Below are 10,841 nucleotides of genomic sequence, written 5' to 3' on the forward strand. Positions count from 1 at the left end.
TATATATATATATATATATATATATATATATATATGTATATGTATATATATATACATACATACATACACACACACACGATACATATATATATGTGGCCATTTGGGAGAAAACAGGCAGGTGGCTGAAAAGATTAAGTCCACTTTCGTTCAGAGATTTGCTGGATTTCATATAAGCATACTCCCAAAGAAGCTGCTGAATTACAGATTCCTCTATATATTTCTCTCTCTCATACACAGAGAGAGAGAGAGAGAGATACTGGAGAGATTGGAATTTCCCACTTAATCCTTCTTCAATAATCTTGACGGTCTGGGAAATATGACTCATCTCTACATATGAGTTTCTCTGATTTGGGAGAAATTAAGAACACTAACTACTTTAAGCAGAAAACTGAGTGCATTACTTTTTAATGCAATCCTACTATGAAATCTAATGACTGACTTAAAAGGTATTATTAGCAACTTCAGATAGAAATTCCAAAAATAAAGAGCACCAAACTTCCCAGACAAGTTAAACCTTTCACATTTTTAATAGTTTTAACTACGCACTATGAAATGCAGTAGACACATAGGAAAAAAGGAAACTGTTCCATGCCACTTTATACTGTTATGCTGACAGCCAGTAAATGCTGTCATCAAAGGGAAAGCCTTCTCAATACAGAAACAGCAGCAGCAATTCAAACTGGTAAGAGCTCTTTGAAGGGCCAGCCCCTTTTTAAACGTGCTTTCTACTGCTGAGATGCTAATATGCAACACAAATTCACTACCACACTGTTTTGTCATTTACATGGTAGGTGAGGACACTTGCCCCCAAGGTCATATCATCAATCCCCCAAACTGTCTAGCTCTTCCAACCCAATGCACCTAAGGAAAGTGCAATACTTTTGACTCATTCAAATGCTGCCTACACCTTTTATGAGAACTTAATTTTTAAATGGAAAATTCAGGCTTGTAGAAACAGCAAAGAGGCTGGCATGGTCTAATCAAGCAGGGTTTTTTGTCTGTTTGTTTGGGTTTTTTTTTTTTTTGGGGGGGGGGGTTGGCAGCTGGCCAGTACAGGGATCCAAACCCTAACTTGGTTTTATCAGCACCATGCTCTAACCAACTGAGTTAAATGGCCAGCCCAAGTTTGTTCTTTTTTAATAAAGTACATAATTTTTGAAACAATATCCAACATAAGATATTGTTGTATTAGATAATTCCACAAGTCTTTGCTTTCCAAGAGTTTCAGTACAACTGGCCAAAATTCAGCTAAGGAAACTTTTCCTTTTATTAAGATCTTGGAAGATCTTTATAACACATTGACTGGTATGCCCTAAAAGTAAAAACATGCAGCAAAAGTGAAACATGCCAGAAAAGAGAGGTGTGTATGAATTATCATGAAATCATAAATTTTACTATACTTCTGCCCTAATAAAATTTTTAACCAGCTCCTAACTGCCTTGAATTTTCATTTAAGGGTTCCATATTCCCAATCTCCTATTTTCAGGAGAAAGACACAAGAGAGAATAATGTCAAGGTGATTTTCAGGTTTTTCAGTTTTGTTTTTGTTTTTTCTGGGGATTGAGTGTTTCCTTCAGTTTTATTTTAGATTCAGATTATGTCTGTTGATAAACGGTGAGCTCAGTACCTTGATCATACAAAACTGTTCAATAAGAAATAAACTTAGCAAAGTTGACTTTTTAGGCCCTTTAACTTCCTAAATTGTCAAACAAATATATGTGTGATCAATATTCTTATGAATATTGTGTACTTAAATACATATTATAAAAATTTTCAAAAACAAAGGTTGAAACAGCTGGGAGAGGGTCTTTTTCTATATAGCTTAGAGGAATATAAGCACAAAGAATAAAATACATTTTATTCTTTTATTCCAAAGCACACAGAATAAAATACATTTTTCTAAAACCACCACTGCAAGGAATTCAGCATAAATGTTAAGTCTATACATACAGCTATTTCAGAGAAATTAGACCAGATAGATGAAAAAATTAAGTCCACTTTCATTTAGCTATCTGCATGATTTTGTGTAAGAATACTCCCAAAGAATCGAACACCCTGTGACTTCAAAACAGGACAGCACCTTCACAGTGCTGCACAAGGCACATTCCCCATTATTAGCTTCCACTTGTCAGAGCCCTTTTGTCTTTTTCCTTCAGCTCTCAAAATCAGTATAAGTCACAATCACCTGCAATTGTCTGACAGGTTTCCAAGAAATAAAACACTTTGCGCAGTTAGTTTACTTACAGTGATCCTGGTTCACTTTTTTTTGGCAGCTGGCCATATGAGGATCTGAACCCTTGACCTTGGTGTTATAATACCACATGCTCTAACCAGCTGAGCTAACCAGCCAGCCCCAATCCTAGTTCACTTTTACTAAACTGATGGTACACAGGCCAATATTCAGAGATAGAAGGGGAATGTACCAATCCTAATTATAAACCTCTCCCCATGAAATGAAAGGATAAGGGACTGAGAAATTGTAATTATATTTCCCCACCTGCTTTCTCCACTTAATCAATTTAGGCACATATGATAAACGATAGTCCCAAAAGCTAAGCTACTATTATGTAAACATCAATACACACCAGATTTGTAACTTGGTACCATGTATTACTCACACTATCACCTTTCTGAAAAGGAAATAACTCCCCCCCAAAATATAATACAGAAAAATTATAAGGAACATTTCGAACATATAGCCCTAAAAAGACTAAATTTACTTTTAAAAATGTTCCAATTGCCACTATGCATTCAAGTTGGAATAAGTATTATTTTAATTTAAAAGACATCTATATTTCTCCTGCTTTGAAATTCACTTTAAAGATAAGTTATACTCTCTCTTTGCTAGAAAACTATAGTCAGGAAACAGCAAATCTATGAAAAACAAAAAATAACTAAAAATACTTAGAGGTTGCTTACCATAAAAACAAAGCAATAAATTCTGACAGTCTGTATTTAAGGAATTTAGATTAACAAATTAGCTGCAATTTCACTAAAGTAGATATATCCTTGGCAAATTATATTGGAATCTCCTGCTAAAATATGTCTCTCTCAAAACAAAGGGCCTTTATTTATAATGTCTAATGCCAAAAGTAAACAAAGTGAACAATTTCCAATTTTAAAGTTAAATAAATGACTTTGAAAACAGTTTTAACTTGGCTAGAACATGGTACTGATAACACTAAGATCAAGGGTTTGGACCCCCATACCAGCCAGCTGCCATAAATAATAAATAAATAAAAATTTTAAGTCATTCTTATATTCCTGTTATTTATGCAAGGTAAAGGAGGCAGCTGTCTGATTTTTCTGACACCAAATGTACTAATAATCTCGTCTTTTTCCAACTCTGTTAAACATGTTCATGAGAAGCAATGCTTGATTCTAAGGCCAAGGTGGCTGGTACAGCCAAAAGGCTAAAAACACAATCATGGACAACAAAAGGGAAAAATATAAAGGAAAAAAAACCGCAGATCTACAAACCAAGTGGGGAGAAAAGGTAACAACGAAGACTATCTAACAGTCCTTTCTCAATCAAAAATAAAAAGGAACAAAGTACATTGGCCTCTGGGTACAAGTAAAGAACTAAAAACTAAAATGCAAGAAGATTGTTCTTCAACTTGGCAAACTAGAGAAAGAGGCAGAGGGTCATTTTACCTACCAGTGCTTCTCTGCTCTTCTGTTTCCTTTTTTCCTATTATGTCTCAGATTTCTCTCTCTCTGTCATTCTTTCTATTGAAAAGCTGTTCTCTTTTCTCGTCTCCTTCCCAGTGTTCCTTAGACCATCCCCCTTTGCCCTTGTTCTCAAGTGACTGGGGAGACACAAGAAGTGCTTCCAACCTGCTGACAGTGACGGATGGCTGTGCAGAGGCACACAATGGCGGGCCCAGGCATGTCACCAGCCTTGCAGCTGACCTTCAAGAGAAAGAACCAAAGCCAAAGCCTCATCTGAGGGAAGATGATTTAATTAAGGTTATGGCCTGTAGGCTGCATTCCCTACAGAGTGCCAGGGACAAAGCTTTAAAATATTTCTCAAGAAGAAACAGCCAAGAAAGTTATGTTGTCAGTAGAACGCTGAAAGGTGGGAAAACAGAAAAGACAGCAGAGATGTGTTTGACAAACAAGCACAGGCACGTCAAAAGTTCATGATCTAGTGGTATACTGACATCAAAATGTGAGGACAATAGGAAACGCATAATGAGTATGTTTTGACAAGACTTTCAAACTAAGAAATATTCTAGATGAATAATGAGATGCCCAGACTGAAATGATCCAGGGCTACTCAATCCAGCATCAAAGTAAAGTTTTTGTTAATGGCAAGTCCAGGACCAGAACGCAAGTATACTATTTCTTTTAACTATAACACATAGCCTGTTTTTAAAACAACTTTAACTACTGGGGGCAAAGCCTTGCTAAACAGGGAACAAGTTTAGTTTTAAGCATTTCCTATGAGACAAGGACTCTGCTAGACAATGGCGATCCAGTGGTGAAAAAAATATACATGACCCCTACCTTCAAGGAGCTCAAAGCCCAGTGTCTGCTGGGGGGAGGGAAGGGAGATGACATAGTAACCAAGTAATTACAATGAACGTTGGGGCAAAGAGACTAGACTGGTGGTCTGAAGAGGTGATTGTCTGAGTTTATTAAATCTCTATGAATAGAATAAAGTAAATTTTCTAAAAGCCCTGGCAAATTTACTCATCCACATGTGTACCATCAGACCACTACTGATAACTTCCTTACTGATGGAGTTTGGATGTATTGTCCTCCCAGGAGTCATGGAAATCTGATCCCCAGTGTGGCAGTTTGAGTCATGGGAGTGGATCCCTCATGAACGGATTAATGCTCTCCCTAAGTGGGGGAGGTAATGAGTGAGTTCTCGCTCTATTAGTTCCTGCGAGCGCTGGCTGTTTAAAAGACCTGGCACCTCCCCCCCCCCTCGCTTCCTCTTTCCATGTGATCTGCTTGTACCCACCAGCTCCCTGCCACTTTCCACCACGAGTAGAAGCAGCCTGAGGCCCATGCCAGATGCAGCTGTCCTGGAACTGTAAGCCAAATAAACCTCTTTTCTTCATAAATTACCCAGTCTAGGGTATTCTGTTAGAGCAACACAAAATGGACTAATACACTTACTTTGTTTGTAAACTAAAGTCTACCACCACACTCTGCCACTGAAATGACAACACACTAACAATTATCAACATGGCAGGGAAAGCAACAGACTCAAGAAGTCTTTGTGTTCTTTGGAAGGCTGGCAGGAAGGGTGTCACCTGCAGGTGAGTTCCAGGCCAAAACAGAAGAGTTATAGTTCGTCTCCTCCTAGGGCATGTGAAACCTAAGGCAGACACAGGGACCCCATTAAACCTTCTCAGCAGTTTCCTCAAAGTTCATCAAGACTCAAAGGTGCCAGGGAATCAAAAGGCAGGACCAGCACTTTACAAGCACTTTACTCAGCACTAGAGTGATGGCTGACTCTAGGTAGCTGAACAGGATAGAATATGGCCCTCAGCAGCACAACAGGCAAACAGGGGCTGTGTGATGGGCTTAAGTGCCACAAGCACAAACAGGAAGCAAGAAGAAATACTTGAAGGTTAAAGCCAAGCTCAGACAACATGGTAACAAGATGGCCATGAAAATCCACTAGCTGACCCCAAATTGGCAAGTTTGGCCATATGGTAAAGACAGGCACAGGCACTTGGAAAAGCAGTGACTGCCATTAATCAAAAGATGTCATTAACCATACTGAAAAGACTATTCATCCATCATTTGGCCTTTTGAGCTATACCTTTGTACACATCCTATTTCCTGTCACATTTCTAGCTTCTCAACATTAGCAGCATCTTGTTTATGTTTGAACATGTTGTATGGTGGCTGGGGAATGGCTATCAATAAGCACCTATTGAGCAATTAAAGCCACATCTTTTTCATTAATGATATATGATACTTTTTAAATCCTCATATAAAGTTGATTTTATACTGGTGGCACTGGTATTAAAATGTATCATCAGTCAAGGGTTCAAGATACCCTTACTGGCCAGCTGTCAAAAAAAAACAACAACACTATTATGAGTGTTTACCACAATTAAAAAAAAATGACTCATTTTTCTCATTCCTTTTGAAACAGAAATCAGGCATTTGTCCTTGTGCTAAAGTAAATCTTTCCAATTCTTAAAATGTTAATAATTAATTTTCCGACTTCATTGTACGTGAAAAAACTATTCATTCTTCAGGGAAGTGAGTCACCATTATGACAAGAGAAGGCTTGCAATCACCAAAGTGCAAGGCAATAATTAATTAAAAGCCCCAAATCATTAACAATCTCAGTCTTGAGAGACACTTGGTAATCAGACCTGACCAGGACCTCTAGTTTGTGATGAATATTCGTATGTTTTAACAATTCTTTTCCCAGTGGCTCAATATGGATTGTCTTAGTTGCAACTCTTTCAGGCAACAATGTCCCAACTGCACTTGTATGCAGTGTCAAAGCCATTTTTTAATACATCAGAGCTAAGAACGCCACAATCTCTCCTAGGCAAACTTTTCATAATATAAAATTCTCAAATACTGTTTTGAGAACTTTTACTTACTGTCCTAACTAAGATGGAGCCCTGATACAACAAATGTAAAAGGTTTACCACTCATTACCATGTAACAAAAATAAGTGTCGTGTTACAGATCTGGTTACAAGGTCACACTAATAATAACAATCTCCAAGCAGAGTTGCCTCATAGATCAAAGGACTGATTTGTTGGGAGATAGCAATTCTGCCCTTTAAGATGCAGAAAGGAGGGTATTTCAAAAAGTTCGTGGGAAAATGGAATTAAAAAAATAATACAAATCTTTCCATGAACTTTTTGAAGACCCCTCCTACACAACTTCTGAATCTGTTTCACTGTTTTTGAAGAAACATTTTAATAAAGACCGTATGCCTCATTTTTCTTTGTATTGCTCACAGCAACCGGCAGAGTGCTTTGCACATCCTAGGAATGCAATAAAATATCTGTTCAACATAGTTCCCAACAACCAACATTAAAAGCTTCCCAAAGCAAGTACAGGAAAAACAAAAGAACATGCAAACATATTTCTAGTATGCTGTGATTCACAATGCAAATCTGAATGTTTCCAAGAACTGCTCTTTTTTTAAAAAAAATGCACACTTCTACAATATTTGAAGCTTGCATCCTGCTTATAGAAAATGCAAGTAAAGCTAACATTATTTTTACGCTTAGTTCCTTACTTGACAGAAATTTACTACAAGTAACATCACCCCACTAGAAGTACCTTATTATGGGTAAGTACTAGAAAAGGAAAAAGATATAGTGTTTGTCTTAAACTTGGGTGCAATAGGTTTCTAACCCTAAATGCAAATTATTTGACTATTAAAACATTAAAATATCTAAATTGCTAAATAAATGAGAATATATGGGAGGGGAAAAAAAGTGCTGATTGGAAATAGGGACAAAGGAGTTCTCATCCCCGCTCAGCCATTAATCCACTATATGACCTTATCTAATTAGTTAGTTTCTCTTGGTCTCTACTTCATCATTTCAATATTATTTTTAAGTTTCCTCTGAACTACATGTGAAGATTCAGCACATGTAGCTGAGTCCAGAAAATGGATTTTTTCATATCACTCCCCCAACCAAAAAAGTCACATTTAACTTGATAGTTTTAAATATCTGAATTTGGCTTTCCATCAAAGCAATTTAATAAAATTTCAGATGAGCTTAAATCCATTTCAAGTAGAAAACTAAAACAAGTATTGCTTACAGATTCACGTTTCACCTAGACAGCAGCTGCTGCTATTGAGAGAATAGCCTTTCTTTAAAAGTCTGGCTGAAAATTAGATCTCTTTGCAAATGGAGAAGACTAGTCAGGGTGATTTTCATGGTCTCAAAGATGCAGATACACAGCTTTTCTTTTTTTCATTTTCCATATTCATCTTTCTGGGATAGAAGGCAGTAAAAAAAAAAAAAAAAAAAAAACAACTTGGCTTGGGAGGCAGAGATGAGTATAGATGTTACAATACAAACCCAGACAAGCCCTTCTCAATTGATGTACTATACAAGACACCCTTCCTTCTAATTAATGCTCACAACCCAAATGAAATGAAAAGATTTCCTGTGGCTGAGATGGGAAGAAGCCTGGACAGGTAAAGAATACCATATGACAATAGCTAGCCTAAAGTCTAAATAACTTACTCTCAAGGTGGGATTCAGAACATTCTGGAAAGGGCCAAGGAAACGGAAATTGGGCTGAGACAATTTGATTAAGCTATGATTTAAATCTCTTTTTAGCTTTAAAAGAAACACACACACAGCACTAGGTTCTATAGTACTTTATCATAAATATATACAGTAACTTTAATCCAATTTAATCCTCAAAATATTCCATAAAGCATTTTAAAACTCATTTTACAGATGAAGAAATAATGTGAGAGGGATTAGGGGATTTTCCCAGCAGCAAATGTTTAGCAATTGCCAGAGCCAAATCTGGCTTCAAGTCCTCCAATCTTTACATTTTAAAATGGTGCTTCTGATACCAGTTTTCATCCCTACTATTTTGTCTGATTTAACCAACTTAATTTTTCAAAAAACTGCTCCCCCACGTCACCCTCAATCTGTTCCTCTTCTGGCTTCTTAAAACATCCTATGCATAATTCTCCCACACATGTACACACTTACTGGACCTACTTGTTAATTTCCTTGTCACCCTGGCTAGACTCATTTCTTCAACAGAGATTGTGTCTTACTCATCTTTATAGATGAAAACTACCACACAGGTTCTCACGCCCTGTAGCCTCCCCAGCTGCAGCCACTCCATCCAACTCCTCATCCCTCCCAGCAAGAGCACTCCACAAAGCAGGTGTTGAGATTGTTTCCAGGGGGTCTGGGACACAATAGGTGACTAATAAGTGTTAGCTGAACAGATGTCGGGTGAGTGGGTGGAAGGATGCAATACTCATAAATATTTTAGAGTACTTTACAACGTACATATTTACATACATCATCCCACATGAGTTGAAACTTGTGAATTTGATAGTGACTAAATTGTCTGTTTCTGACATGTGGTTCATCTTTCTCAATTTCAGAAACTTGTCCTGAGGCAGGTAGCTAGTAAGCAGTACCCTTTCAGCTTCAGAAATGACCCACTAGGGGGTTGGGGTAAAAAAAACAAAAAAAGAAATGACCCACAAGACCACATTATCTCTGTCTTCTCTTCATTTTCTCGGTACCTGTTGAGGACAGGCTCGATTAGCTCTATTAGAACATGACTGAAATGTTGCCACATTCTGGTTACTTGCTGTGAATCTGACACTTCTGAAGATTCACGAAATACAGGCTCGATCAAGGAAGGAGATTTTACTCAAACAACTAGCCAGCTGTGACTCAGGACATGCAAACAAGCACTATGTAAGAATTTACAGATTCTACTCCCCTGTCCACATCCATGGGCCAGTCCTCGGCTTATTCTCGCATTCAAAGGCTGATAAAGTAGGACAGGTGATGACTCAGAATTCACTTCTAACCTTAGTTTTCTGAGCCCATTGGGTGGACTAAACTGAAAACCAGAAGCCAGACTTCTAGTTCCACCTACCACCCGCCAGGTACACAAAGCTGAGGGGAGTCATTTCAATGCAAAGTACAAAGCCCCAGAAAGTGCTACCCAATGTTTACTGAGCAAAGGGCATGCCTACGGAGCACTCTCTGCTTTGCCCATCTACACAAACTCAAAAGAACCCTCCGAATGGCTAATCAAAGGCACACAACCAGAGTATGATACTCAGACCAACTGTGAAAAGAGCAAGCTTCCTTCAAGGGTCAAACAATAATAGCTCCTTTCTAGCCAACCACAAAACTTCACATGTGCTTGTTTTTCATACAGAGCCATTTCCAACAGGTATGCCTGGCTGCCCCGGGGATTCCGGCCTCCCTCAGCTCGTGGGAAGCCTTTCCCCCTTTCTCTAAACTCTCACTTCTTGCTGGGAAGAGCTCACAAGACAACATCTGCTCCCCCTCAGCACGTGCAACAACGCAGCCTCGCATTACGTGGTCACACTGGAACAAGAGGAGTGAGTGGCTCCGGTGCGGAGTGAGAGTTCTTAAAATTATGAGTCACTCTATCCTTAACCCCAAATGCTGATGAAAGGAGACATATATCAAAGTCTGTTTTCCTAACCTTATGCGGAGAATTTAAGTGAGCTGTTTCCGTTCCACGGCGAGGTCTGGTGACACACAGCCACCGCAGCAGAGAGCACCCAGAGAAATCGGGACCTTGATTTTATGGCTGAGGGTGTAGCAACCAGCGTGAACTGCAGCACTTAGGGTCCTCGCAGAGAGGGCCCCCTCCTTTGCCAGGACCTCCCAACTCTGCAGAGAAAAGCTGGAAGTGGGGTCCAGTGCTAAGGCTATTCCCCAGTTTTAAAGAAAGCTGCACGTAATTTTAAATAAAGCCTCGCCTCACCTTAACTAACAGAAAGTGGGTGGGGAGAGGACCCACCAACCCGGGGGACTAGCGAGGAGACAAAGATCACCCCAAACGCGTGCGCGCGCGCCCTGCAGCCGAGACTCTGCAAGGCACATTCCATCAACCTTTCACTGCAGTCGGCTTCCTGTGGGGCTTATTCCCCCACCCCAGCCCTCTCCAGAAGTTGCAGGCTGTTCACACCGACTTTCAAAGGTCCATTGTTCCCTTCCCTGTAGATGTAATGAAAAAAGAGCGAAAGAAAGAAATCAAGACACGAATTCCCAAGGACCCTTTCTTAGGGAAAGCCTGACACCGGGGGAGTCTGGTTACTCCTGATCCATACAAGAGACAGGGAAGGAGGTGGCGGGGGCAGGGTG

At 39.2% G+C, this 10,841-nt stretch overlaps 1 protein-coding gene across 1 annotated transcript in view; it reads right to left on the minus strand.

Annotated features, from left to right (window-relative positions):
• TMEM2 (transmembrane protein 2) overlaps nt 1-10,841 on the minus strand; it is a 74,031-nt gene that overhangs the window by 62,689 nt on the left and 501 nt on the right. The gene's annotated exons all lie outside the window — the stretch shown is intronic.

The sequence above is a fragment of the Galeopterus variegatus genome, unplaced genomic scaffold (genome assembly GCF_000696425.1).
Source record: "Galeopterus variegatus unplaced genomic scaffold, G_variegatus-3.0.2 Scaffold2868, whole genome shotgun sequence".
In the NCBI taxonomy this organism is placed as follows: Eukaryota; Metazoa; Chordata; class Mammalia; order Dermoptera; family Cynocephalidae; genus Galeopterus; species Galeopterus variegatus.